Raw genomic sequence first — 14,155 nt, 5'->3', positions numbered from 1 at the left:
AGTCTGTGTGGGTGGATAACAGGAGAGAGAGAGAGGGAGAGTTCAGGCAGCACTCCGACCTTGCATTAGGAATAAATTGCAGCCTGGAGGAGTTCTGCTTTATGGTCAAATTTTAAAGCCTTTGATAATAAGAAAAGTAAAGAAAATGGATTTGCCATTGCTGCAGAATACACAAAGCTCTGTGTCCATAACCTGTCCTAGATTAGCGTGGCACGTGCAGGATTTGTTGTAGCAGCAGCATCCTGTGGGAGCCCTTTGTTCAGAGGGAATTTCAGCGCTTGCAGCAGGAAGGGATCAGAATTGAGAACTCTCTCCTGTCTGTTTTTTTTTTTTTTCCCTGAGCCCATCCTGAGTGTGCTCTGGTTTCCCAAGGTCTGTGCTGCTCTGGGGAGAGCAGAGGTGAGATTTAATGATTTAATGTGCTGTGAAAGGCACTGAGCATGGGAAGGAGTGGAGGCAGCGCAGCAAAAAGTTTATGCTCCCGACTTGTCAGCACAATTTTGCCACCACAGGATCTCTTTTTTTCCCTTTTTTTTTTTTGGGCGGGGGGGTGATGCAGAGCATGTGAGACAGGCATGTTGCCTGGCAACTGGAGGGGAGCAACCTGAGCAGGGAAACAGCAGCAGGGGAAGAGAAGGGAGAGGGAATAGATGTGGCCCTTGTTGCTCCTGTTAGGACTGGGGCAGGAAATCTTTTGCTGAAGGTCTTTTCTTCTGCATTTCTTTCCCCAAACAAGCAACTTCTTTTTCTAAGCAGGATGCACCCAACTGATGAACTGTTGTGATAAAGGAGGCTGGGGATCTGGAAATCATTAAAATTTAGGGTTCCAAGAGTGAATAAAATGTAGAAATGCACTGGAGGAAATTCTGGTTGCTGGGATGGAAAAGGTTGAGCGGCTTGGGCTGAACTCTGAATTGGGGTAACAAAGGAAGGACATTCCTCCCATCAAGAAGTGGGATGATGGACTCAGGAATTCGAGGAGATAGGCCTGGTTAACAAATCCCATATTAAGAGTCAGGACTGGGGGTCTGGGATTTCATAGAATTATCTTCATTGCTATCTTCTGGTTTGTGTCAAGTACCAAAAAGAGAGGTGGTGTGTCACCCTGCCAGATTCTGTGGGTACAGCAAAAAATATCTGGCTCATCCCCTGGGAATTTTAGGAGGAAAGCCAGGGAAAGTATCTGCTCCAGGCTCTTTATTATCAGACAATTTTAGAATCACAGCTGAGACCATCCAAACCACACTCGAAGCATAAAATTCCCCTTACTTCAACTTTTATTCTACAAGTGTAAGCAGAAATAGTAGGTTTAAGTTGGCCTCTGATTGCACAGAACGTCACTGGTTGCCTGAAAAACTCTGCAGAAACAGCTATAAAATGGATTTTTACCAGCAGGTTCTGTGGGCAGTGAGTCCACCAAGCACTGCTGTTTGAAATTCATGGCTTCTTTGGAATGCAGGAGCTGAAATTCAGGTGCTCTCCTGCAAGAAGCAGAAACAGGATGCCCAGAATATTTATTTGCATGCAGGACACTTGGTGCTGACAGAGCTTGGGAGGGAGCACTTAACAATTAGCTCTGGCTGGGCATGAAGCAGGATGACCTAATGCTGAGATCAAATACTTCCCCAGCCTGTGGCATCTGCCCCACTTCTTCTTTGCCTGCTAGAAAATGTCAGAATAATTTTTTTTTTTTTTTTTTTTTTTTTTTTTTTTTTTTTTTTTTTTTTTTTTTTTTTTTTTTCCCAGGAGTCTGGAATAGTCCTTCAATTGCACAGATGAGCTGCAGGTTATTTTCATGGAATCCCAGGATGGATTGGGTTGGGAAGGACCTCAAAGCCCATCCAGTGCCACCCTTCACCAGGCTCACCTTGGGCAGTCAGAGCCTCCCAGGGGCTGCACTCAGCACGGACAATGGTCACGGGTTTTCCAGACAATTATCAGTTTGGTCCATTTACATATCAGGGGTTAATCCTCCAATTACAGCTGCAGATAATGAAGTCATTTAACCCCAGTTGGGGGGAGTCCCAATTCACTTTTGTTTCTACTATTTGGGACCTGAGGCAGTGAGGTGTCCTTGAGTTCCAGGCCTGGAGAGGAATTGTTTTGTCTGAATAAAATGGGAGAACAGCAGATGACAGGCTGTGGAGCTTCAAAGTTATCCACTAGAGCAGCACAGGATCTGAAATATATAAAAGCTAAAATCCCAAGGCATCAAACAGAGCAAAGGCTGGTTGTACCCAGTTGTCATTCCTGGGGGGCTTTACCTGGGTGTTTCCCTTTGCCATCTGAGAGATTCCTGTCCCAATCCCTTTATCCCAACATAAGAGCAGGCACAGCAACTGCAGAAGGGCACAGAGCCATTAACTCTGGGCCACCTGAAAGCTGTGATGTGACATCCAATTTCATTAACGTCTCAAGTTGCAAACCTCTCTTTTTAAGATTCTTTTTTCTGCCAGATTTACATAGAAACAATTTAGATTAAACTCAAACCGTGTATTTTCAGAAACAACTCCAGTAAATCACTTTAATCCCCAGTATGCTCTGTTAAATATAGTTGTTGTAAAGTTGATATCATTAAAAGATTTAGCTGAGTGATGTCATACTCTGCTTTATCTAAACTGCCTTTTGCAGTTTAAATAATTAAGCACTGAAAATTTTTCTCAGAGGGCATCCTGAATCCAAGAATATCCAGATATATCTTATTTTTCTCCAGGTTTTGGGATTGTTTGTCTGCAGTTAAATACTTTAAGGAGTAAGCCTCGCTGGTACTATTTTATTTGGGATTTCTTTCCTTTCTTCTGACCTTGGTGTGTCCTTAATCTTTGCTGGCGAAGCTGCTGGATTGCTTGGAGGCTTGTCTGAGTGAAGAACCTCATGTATGTGATGGCAGCTCTGTGCCAGAAGGCTTGGAAGGTGAAGAACACTTAGATTTTCCTCTGAAAGGCTTTCTGAAAAAATATTCTTTCACAACAAAAAAATTTCTGTCGCTGGGTTTTGGATTTTGCTGAGACGTGAAGGAGGAAATCAGCAGCAAAATGGGAACAGGGAGAGAAAAGATTGTAAGGAAATATCTGAAATTACTCTACAAAGTATTTATGATTTACTTAGCAGAAGACATTATAAAACACAAAAGGCTTGTGATTAAAAATAATAAAAAAGAAAGATGAAAGGAGATGCAGTTAGAAGCTGCAAGTGTTGTTCTTTGAGATTAAGTTGGCTGATCAAATAATAAGAACTAAAAAGTGTGATTTGCTCTGTTAATAAACCTCTCTTGGATTAATTAAATCCACCATTTATTTATTTTAAATACATGTCACATTGCCATATTAAGGTTTCTACCTAAAACAAAGCGGTTGCCAGGGAAAACAGAACAATTTGGTTCAAAATCAAAGACATGAGCACAAGCTGAAGATCAGAAGGTTTTATAATTCCACCTGTGGCTGCCTGATCCCAGCACCCTGGAATTTATCACCCCTCAGAGCTAGATGGGCAGTGTCCATCTTCTCCTGGAGCTTTCCAGGAACACCTTAGGAAATTTCACTTCAGTTTAAAAGGTTGTGCCATTTAATGTTTTTGTCTCCATGGTCTCAGTTCTGCCGAGCTTCTGTGAACCAACCAGACTATTTTCCTTTCATCATCCAGACACGTTCTGGTGATGAGGAAACCCGAGTTTGTGCTGAACTCTGTGGAGCTGCCTCATCAAGATCAAGCCCACAGATGACAGTGAGGCAGAATTCTGGTGTTGGGGCTTTGCAGAGCAGCAACCTGAGCAGAAAACAAATGTTTATTTCCCACTTTTCACAGAATCACAGAATTTTTAAGTTGGAAGAGACCTTCAAGATCATCGAGTCCGACCCATCTGCCCTGGATAAGCAAACACAGCCGGTCTGATGTGAGGAAAGGGAGGAGTCTTTTCAGACAGGCCCTGGCACCTGAGCTGCAGGTGCCAGATGATGCTTTGTGAAGTTATTTTCCAGGAATTCTATTCCACAGTCTGGCTTCCACTGGCTGCAGTGGAAATGCAAGTTGGTATGGGCAAATATTTCCAAACATAGGGAAATATTTGTGAAATAAATGAATGTTAAGTATAAGAACAGTGGAATTTCAGACAAAGTCTGAAGAGTTATGTGGTTTCCTTCCTGTGCCCTTGCGTCAAGTCACCAGAAACTGAGATTTTCCACGGAAAATTACTGCAAGTTACAGGGAATGGCACGAGTGAACCAGAAGAATCTTAGACTCCCCATGCTTGGTTTGTGTTTTATTAGGAGTTTGAATCTTTTCAGATTTTCATAGCGTTTGTGAACATTTTGAAGCAATCTGTGTATGAGTGTGAATTTCAAGCCAAGATTTATTACAGATAGAGGGAAATTAGTGAAATGTATCACGTCAGCAGTTTCAGGGGGGTAGTGAAGCCGTTGTCACTACAAAAATACTGTCAAACAGGTTTATAGAAAAAATGGTGTTCTCTGTGAGAGGAAATGGTGTTTTCTGTTTCCCTCTCTGCTCTCCACACAGGTTGTGACTTTCATCTTGTGCATCTGAGAAAAGCTGCCCAAAAATCTTTAATGAGAAATGCCTTTAAGTCTCTCAAATCCCACAGTCCAGAGGTGCTGCTGGGGCTGATTCTTCAGCAGGTTCCTCAACTCCAGCTCTCAGCAAGGCAGAAACAGCTGGGGGAGCCGATGCAGGACTGACAGAGAAAATACCTGAATATCTCAGAAAGTATCAGATGGTCAAAGCACAATTCTCTGAAGAGCTTGGGATGAGTGCAACTGCCTGTAGCAAGGAGAAATCAGGAGAAGATGGAAATTGTTCACCTTTTGGACTCGTTTTCAACTCCAGGACAGAAGTGATGGAGGCACAGGCTCCAAGGAAGCTTTTGTGGTGTTTGGTTTTCATCTCCAGCTGCTTCCCAAGACCTCCCAATTTGTCCCAGCTGCAAAGCTCATATGACAGGGTGATTATCTTAATTGGCAGGCAAAACAAGAAGGCTGTGAGACAGACTAATGAAGTCAATTGTGCTGCTGCAGGGGCCAGTTAAACACACTTTGTGGGAAATGGGTTCGCTCAGCTTCTGCAGAATATGTGGAAAAAAATCTCAATTCTCCTAAATTCCTACTCCCCCAGATTAATTCTGAACTTTAATCCTGTTCAGAGCCATGATACATTCTGAAAGAAGAAGGTCCAGGCACCCTTCATTTTTCATAAGGGAAGAATATTCTGGTCCTTTGCTCACTGCATCTTGAGGAAAGGGATTTTTCCTGTGTGTTGTTTAGGCAGTGATGTGTTGGGGTGACCCCAAGCAGAATTCCCCAGGGAATTCAACACCTCTGGAGTGCTGGTTTGCAGCTGCACATGAGGGCAGTGATGGAGCTGCTGCACTCTTTAATCTTTTAAAATCCTGTTTATGGATAGGTGGGATCTATACCTTGAATATCCAGCCTAGAGTGTGCTGTTGGTACAACTGAGACCCCAAGGATCTCATTCAAGGGTCACGAGAAGCCTAGATGGAGGTGATGATTTCATCTACTTCACTCTAGGATTAATTTGTGGTCATTTTTTTCATGTTTGTCAACCAGCTTTTATGTTTTTATTTTCTTTCTTCCCTGAACTGCAGCTCCACAATTCATCTGAATTTAGTATGCATGGTGCCTTTCACATATTTTAAATGACTTTTTTTTGTTGTTTTGTCCCTCTCTAGGTCTGCATCTCTCAATATTGATGAGCTGTTTATTGCCTTGGAGGTCTCTTGTGCCCCAGATTTTCCCATCCCACGTGTGTATTCCTCCTCCTGTGGCTCCAGTTCTCACTGCTGCACCAGGCCCGAGTTTCTCTGCATTTTATCTTTGCATTACAGTCATTAAAAAGCCCTTTTCACATAGAATTACTGCTGTGACTAGAAAACTATGTTTGTAGCACACCAAGATAACAAAAATAAACCAGATTATCCATAGATAACTGGTCATTTAGAGGAATTGCTGTCACAGCTAAACCAAGTAAAACAAAGCTGTGGGCAGGTCAGAAGTTCAGACTGAGCAGCCCTGAGGTTCTGCAAACCCTGCATGAAACTGATGGCTTGTTACTAACGCAGAAAATGCCAAAAATTTCCAGTTCCTAAGGCCTCTTCCTGCTGGTGAAGATGATCATGTGTTCCACAGAAGAACTTCCAGTGTGTTTTCCCAATTTCCATTCAGATCAGGGTTTTTTGGATGCACAGAATTTGCCTGCATGCACCCCTCTTTAGTGCAGATGTTTTTAGGGGTGATGTTTTCCCCCTATAAAGGGGGGAAATGATGACTGAAGTTTTATCTTTCATGTATTTCAGGTTTTATGCTGCCCAGGGTGCAGTTCTGAGCTCACATACAGTGTCACTCAGCTCTCTGCACACAGCAGGGACACAAAACAAATCCTTGTCCTGCTGCACACCAAGGACAACTTTCAGCCCAAAAGCACAAACAAGGGTGGCTGGAGGGAGGAACAAGAAGGATGGGACCTCACAACCTGGAGCTGGAATTGGACAATTAAACCCCTGTAGTGGTTTCATGTTCACTAAATTTTGGTCTTGGTACTTACTCTTCCTGTGCAAGAAAAACTAGGAGAAAAACAAAGCAGGCTTAACTTTAAAATTAACAACTGGTTTTATTAACATACACTAAAAGAATAGAAAAAGGAAAGTTGGAAAAAAACTAAAACAGAATGAAACTTCAAAAACACTCTTCCCTCCCCTTACAAACTGTTCACTTTTTACAAAACAACAAAAAGAGACAAAACTTGTAATTTTTAGTCAGTTTCACTATCTGACAATAGTCTTTTATCAATTCATTAGGGGAAGAGTCTCTCTTAGAGTCATGGATCCCACTGACAACCTAGAACAGTTCTCTTTTGGGTTTTAAACTGTCACAAAAACTGCCTGGGGAAACCTGCCTTTGTGACCCCTCCCATTAGCAGTTCCCAAGCTGCTTATGGGTCATGGGTCTTAGACTTTTGTATATTGGGGTGTCACCTTTTAAAGATGAATAACTCAGAAGCAAAGGATTCTTCATCTCAAGGTACAGAGATATCTTCTCACTTCTTCACTGGCACAGAGGGCTTCTCATCTTTATCTCTGTTGAAGTATCTTATAGGATATTACTTAGTTCTTCACAAACACTTTTGCTCAAATCCACACAGAAATTTAAACAATCATCTCCCCAAATGCATATCTTTCCCATGATTTAAAGGAATTATCTAAATATAGAGTTCATTTCCATGGCTCATGTAAGAATAGAACAACCAACTCTTCAACCCTCTGTCCCAACAGTCTTTTCACTCTCGCTCTACTGACTTCATGCTGTTGTTCTTTTATGTTTACTCTGTCCTTTCTTACTCTCTCAGAGAAGGGGTAAACTCTGGAAACTAAGAAAGAGTTACATCTGCTCAGAATCTTTGTCTCTCCCTGTAGCTCCTGGTGTTAGATGTTCAAGGCCACGCTGGTGAGGGAGGAAGAACTCACCCAGAAACATCAGAGATCAGAGCACCCGGACAGTCCAGAATCACAAAAAACCCAGTCAGGATCATAAATGCCTTCTCAGCCCACCCCTCGGTGTAAATCAGGATGGCTTCGGCCCAAATGGTGCCCATAGCTCTTATGAGGGGCCCAGCAGAGATCTCTCCCTGCTCCAGGGAAGTTTGGAGAAAGCAGTTGTTGTAAAGCAGCGACCTCTCCTTCCCCCTCCCACCCGTGATCCGACGGAATCCTGCCTGGCCTCAGGCCAGCTCCCCCCAGAAGGGGACAGCAGCAGGCCCAGCTCGATGTTACCTATCTCTCTCTGGCCAAAGGAAAGAAGAAAAAAGACCCCCCTACAGGAAATTCACAAGGTTTTATATGGTACTTCCCAAAGTCTCAGCCAACAATTTCAGTGGTCAGAACAGATGCCAATATTCCAGCTTACTCTCTGATAGGTTGCTGTCTCTTCCGAAGAAATTCCCAGGTCCTGACCTGGAGAATTATTCTACATTCTTCTATAACTAAAAACCCAAACTGTACTAACTCATGACAATCCACCCCTCAACTCTCTGTACCTCAGTGTGAAGAATCCTTTGCTTTAGAGTTATTCATCTTTAAAAAGTAACACCCCGGTATGCAAAAGTCTAAAACCCATGACCCATAAGCATCTTAAAAAACTGCTCCTAAGAAAGTCACAAAAGCAAGTTTCTCCAGGCAGTTGTTTTTGTAACAGCTTAAAACCCACAAAAAACCTGTTCTAAGTTGTCAGTGAGATCCATAACTCTAAAAAATACTCTTCCCCTAATAAATTCATTAAAGACTATTGTCAGATAGTGAAACTAACTAAAAATTACAAGTTTTGTCTCTTTATATTGTTTTGTAAGAAAGTGAACAGTTTGTAAAGGGAGGGAAGAGTGTTTTTGAAGTTTCATTCTGTTTTAGGTTTTTTTCCAACTTTCTTTTTTCTATTCTTTTAGTGTATGTTAATAAAACTAGTTGTTAATTTTAAAGTTAAGCCTGCTTTGTTTTTCTCCTAGTTTTTCTTGCACAGGAAGAGTAAGTACCAAGACCAAAATTTAGTGAACGTGAAACCACTACATTAATTAATGTTTCTGCCCAGTTTAAAATTAAAACTATGACAACCCCAAAATGCAAATGGACCAAAACTTATCAAAGTGTGAGACCTCGTGACTGTTTGGGCATTTTGTGACTATTTTGTGTCCATTTTTGTGACCATTTTGGGTCCACCTTTGGTGTAGCCCTGGCCAGGCTCTTGTCCTGCCCAAGGCGTATCCTTAAAGGCCTTTCAATAAGTATCTGCTTTATTCTCCAGCTCTGTCCAGTCTCTATTTCAGGTCAGCCTTCCCAAGGCATCATTAACTCTTGGACAGCATCCACCCATCGGTGTAGGTTTTCTAACAAGGAATTCCAGACTCCTAAAGATGCCCAGACTGACTTCATTAGAGGCAAACCCAAAGTCTGCACAAGGGAAGAAAAACATGCACGTGGGAAGATGGGTTGAGAAAACATCCAAGGCAATCTTCAATTATTCACAGACCAACCCAAAGAACCCCAAACCACATTGCCTGTTCTCAAGGAAAAGGTTGTTTATAGGAAGGAGTAACATCTGCTCAGGCTTGTCACCAGCCAGTAGGATCCTGGAGCACATTTCCCTCCTCCTCCCCTGGTTTTCTGTTTCTCAAGAGGCTTTGGAAGAGCTGGTGCTCCCCTGTGTTTGGATTCTGCTGTCATCACCTGCCCACACAGCAGATCCTCTGCATTTAGCACAGAAAACACCCTAACCCAGAGAAGGGGAATTTCTGGATGCAGGCCCACTGGAATTCCTGCTCCCTGTTTAGCAGAGGTGAAATTTTCCAGGTTTGTAGAGGAAAGGATTTTTTTTTTTTTTTTTTAACAAGCTCCTCAATTCAACCCTGCCTCCCTCTCTGCACTCTGTAGCTGCATTTTTCCTGTGATATGTTTTGTATCCCAAAAGGAAATGGTGGTCTCTTAGAAAGTTCTTGGGATTAAAAATATACTTTTTAAATTTACAGTTTTGTAATTCTCCTCATTACTAAACAGAGGGGAAAATCAGAAAATCATTAAGGTTGAAAAAGACTTCCAAGAACCTTCAAACCTTCAAACACCACCGTGGTGCAAAATGCCACATATACTTAATTGTTTTACATTTCCAGGGATGGTGACTCCACCACCTTGCAGGGCACCCTGTCCTAATAAATACCTGAACAATTTGATTTTATGGAAGTCATTTTTAACTTTGAAATGAGGACATGTATCAAAAACATGTTTATCTGTGATTCTTCAAGGGAAAAGAAAGTAAAGGTTCTTTTTAACCATGAATAAATCTTTTAGAAAGTATGTCATCTGGAATAATTTATTCAAAATATTTTTGTTCTAATTAATTTCTAAAGTGCTAGGAAATATTTGCATAAGGAAATCTTTGTAGTTTTGACTCCTTTAAAAAATAAAATCAGCCATTCATGATGTAATAATTAGAGAGAAGTACAAAGTGATCTAATACCCATTCTTCTGCATCAAACTGGCTTTCATTTTTAATCATAAATGCTGCCATTCTTAGCTCTGGAATAATTGTAATTTCCATTGAGCTGCCTAGGGGATGTGCTCAGCCCTGGGAGAAGGAAAACAGGTCACTCCTTTGTTCTTTTTTACAAAGACCAGACCCAAACTTTTCCACCCATGGTGGAAAAGGTGTTCAGAACCTCATCCCATAAAAACACAGCCACTCTTCCCGCTGAGTTTTTTGGCATTGCTGCTTTGCCTTCTGTGGCAAATGTGGGTCTGGAGAGCCTTAGGAAATAAAATCATCAAGATCTGTCTCATTAGCGTGTCATTAGGGAATGTTTATTACTCTTAAATCAGCTCATTGCAGCCCCTCAAGTCCAGCAGGTGCCTCCAGGTTAAAAATCAGCCCAATAGTTCCTAAAGCAGTTTTATTTTGCATGTGTATAAAATAATCAGGCTGCAGAGTCACAATTCATTGCTGAATTTAGGGGCTGGGTGTTGGTGCTGATGCTTATTTTTGGGACCACCTAAAAACAGCCCAGATAGAATTAAGGGAATAAAAAGCTGTTCTATTTATTGAAGGGTCTTCAAGGTCCATTTTGGGCAGACAAAGCCCCACAAGGGCTGCACCCAAAAATGGACAATGGTCATGGGTTTCACACTTTGATCAGTTTGGTCCATTTGCACATTGGGGGTTCATCTCCTAATTACAGCTTCAGGTAATGAAGTCATTCACCCCAAGTTTGCTGCCCCCAAGTCACTTTTGTTTCCATCTCTCAGGCCTGAGGCAGTGAGGTGTCCTTGATTGCCAGGTCTGGAGAGGAATTGTTGTGTGTGACCAGAATGGGAGAGCAGCAGCTCACACTGTGTGTGGAGCTTGGAGTTATATACTAAAGAAATGCAGGATTACAAATAAATGAGAAATATAAAAACTGAAATCCCAAGGCATCAGCGCCTTTTTTCTAAGGTCTCCTGGGCAGTTTGAGTGGGTAAACAGCTGCTTTTGCAGAAAAACATGATGCTCCTTTCAGAGTGATGGAAGGAAAAATGAGCTGATTTGAGTCATCACAGCCACCAGTGATGTCCCTGGGAAGAACATTCCGTTGAATGTGGGAGGTGTGTAGTAATATTGAGTATTTGCCACATACAGGTGGCACAAATCCTGTGGATTTAACAAAATTTTGTGGAGGGATGTGTGTGAAGATTTTTTCCTATCTGAAACAACAAGATTCAATTTTCTGGAGAACCCTCTGAAAAACAGAGCTGGAAGCTGGACCTGGTGGGGTTTAATTATTAAAAGATGATGAGTGTGGTGGTGTGCAATTTGTTTTATTTGTTTTATATGATTTTAAATACATTTTTATGTAATGGTTCGTTCCTTGTACCCCCCATCTTGTGTAATGATTTCAACTTGTTTACAGTTAAGAGGTCTTTGTTCGTTTTATGTCAATCGTCCCTTCCCCCTTGTCCCGAGTTGTCAATCCCCTCTCTCTCCCCTTGGGCGCCCTGTCTATCACTCCAGGACCCTTCCCTGGCTTCTGGAAACCTCCAGGGAGGGCGTCGAGTGATAGGCTGGGGCCCTGGAAATCCCCTCCCTCCATTTTGTGATTGGTTCCCTGTTGTGAAGTTCACACCCCCGGTTGAGCCCATCTTTTACGTAATTGGCTGACCGGTTGTCGCCACCCCTGTTTACACCCTCCCTTATAAGCTCTTGCACAGCTGCTCTCTGCGCTCTTCTGGGCAGCAGGTGCAGAGGTGTAGAGCTCCGTGCTCCCCCTACAATAAACCAGCTTATACCCTGCACAGAAGAGTCGGCCCTTCCTTTCGCTGCCGTGGTCGCGTTCAACATCTACCACCTGTCACTGTGTGGGGGAAAAGCCCCCACTGGGAGGAGGTGGCTTGCGTGGTTTGCCGCCCCAGCCTTCGACGTTGCTGCAGTGTCACAGGGACTGAGCTAGCCTGCAGTAGCGCTGGTCAGCGCTCACTCGTAGGAAGGCACTGCGACAGATGAGCACCTTCTGTGTTGATGTTTCTCTTTCCTTGTCCCTTGGGATGCAGTTGGTGGGAACGTCACCTGATCCTGTCCTCACCCAAAGTGGGATGTCCCTCTGCCATGAGAATGCAGTATTTGGATTTGTTGTTCACAGACAGACAGAGCATGAGGGGGAACCTTTCACTGAGGTAAAACACCAAGCCCTGCTCATGGCTTTGAGTTTGTGCAGTGCTGAAGGAATGAGAGCTTGGCTTAGCCAAGACCCTTGCGCTGCTCCAGGAAAAATAAGGGAATAAGTCAAAAATAAGGAAGTAAGTTAAGGGAATAAGGAAATAAGTTAGAGAAATAAAGAAATAAGGAAATAAGGAAATAAGGAAATAAGGAAATAAGGAAATAAATAAGGAAATAAGGAAATACTGAGTCAAGGAAATAAGTCCTTGAGCAGATAGAGTTGACGACCTTACAAGTGGTGGCAAAGTCAAAATGCAACTGGTTGAGCTCTGATATGAATGATCATACAACTTGCAATTTGTCACCCTTTAAAACCCAGCAGGATGTTCCCAGGACACTGTGAGTGGATGAGGTGAGGTTAAATGGGGAATGTTGTCCACTCTGTCCCGAATGAGGCTACTCGTCTCCGGGACGCAGGAGAGGAGCTGCCGGCCCCCCGGCTCTCAGCATATTGACCCACCAGGGACTTCAAGGGAGATGAATTCGCCTCCTCTTTTGCCTCCCCTCACTCCCATCAGTCCCTAAAAGGATGTCCCTGTCTGGTTTGAAGGCTTAGGCAGTTGTGGCATTTGTACTTGCCCTGACAAAAAGCTGGGCTGCGCAGAGCAGTGCGGGAACATCATTCTGACAGCCCAGTGAGTTTTACACTCCCAAACTTTCCTGGTTAATGTACCACGGGCTCTGGCCTGATCCCTGCCTCCCTGTGCTGACCCCAGGCCCCAGGATGGGCTGGCACACATACCCTGGGATGGATCCTGGCAGCTGGGATCACTCAGCAGGAACGGGAATGGGAGTGGGATATTGCTGACCTCCCCACTTTGCCAGGGGAAACCTGCACAGGGGTGCAGAGAGAAAAGTGGCCTTTGCAGGAGTGGTAAAATGCTAAAAAAAGCAACAATGAAAAGGTTGGAGCAGGGAGTGCTCCTTGGAAAAAAATGGGAGTTTCCAACGCTTGGACAGTGGTGTGCCGGTACTGTTCTGTTATTTGCATTTTTGTTCTAATGAAAGCTGCTAATGAGGCTGCTCCTACAGCAGTGATTTATCTTGGAGAATTTGGAATGAAACATTTCCTAAAAAGCCAGCAGTAAATAAAAATAACCCCCTATCCACAAATCCCAGTTTCATAATCTTGGAGAATCGAGGTTCATGAGATAAAGAAAAAATCAAAGCAGAACGTGGAAGTACAAAACAAGAGTGCCAGCAATCTCTGGGGAGGAGTGTGGTTTACAAAGGAAAAAGATGAGCCAAACCCACAAGAGATCCTGAAATACTGGATGGTAAGGAGCACAGAGCATGTAAAGAACAAAGAAAAAAACTTTTCTGAGTGTATTTGTGTGAGTTTCCTCTGAAAGGGAGAAGGTTAAAAGTGACACACACAATGTTTCATGCTGACACTTACATGTCTTTGAGTGACGGAGCAGAGCAAAATTCCCCTTCTCCACCAGCAAGAGGCAGTGGGTTGGTTTCTTTGTGTTCTCCAGACTTGTTTTATTGTGCCATTTGCTCATAAGCTGGCATTTTATTATTTAGTTGCAGCCATTCAAATCTATGTATTTTTTTCCTCCTCAAAACCCCAACAGCAGCCCCATAAAATAGTGTGTGAAGAGAGCAAGTAATTGAGAGCAGGTCCTGTGAGGGGCTGAGGGAGCTGGGAAAGGGGCTCAGCCTGGAGAAAAGGAGGCTCAGGGGGAATTTCTGGCTCTGCACAGCTGAAGGGAGCAGCCAGGGGGGGTCCAGAAGGAGAGGGAATGGCCTCAAGGTGGACACCAGGAGGAATTTCTCCACAAAAAGTTAGAACACTGAAGACTGTTTCCTTATCCCAGTTGGGCTGGAGGAGCTGATGGATGTCTGGAGCAGCTGTTGGGAGCTCAGTGCCCGCAGTGGGAGGTGGACTGGAACTC

The sequence above is a fragment of the Hirundo rustica genome, chromosome 12 (assembly GCF_015227805.2).
Source record: "Hirundo rustica isolate bHirRus1 chromosome 12, bHirRus1.pri.v3, whole genome shotgun sequence".
Classification (NCBI taxonomy): domain Eukaryota; kingdom Metazoa; phylum Chordata; class Aves; order Passeriformes; family Hirundinidae; genus Hirundo; species Hirundo rustica.
Note: the sequence above shows the minus strand (reverse complement) of the source record.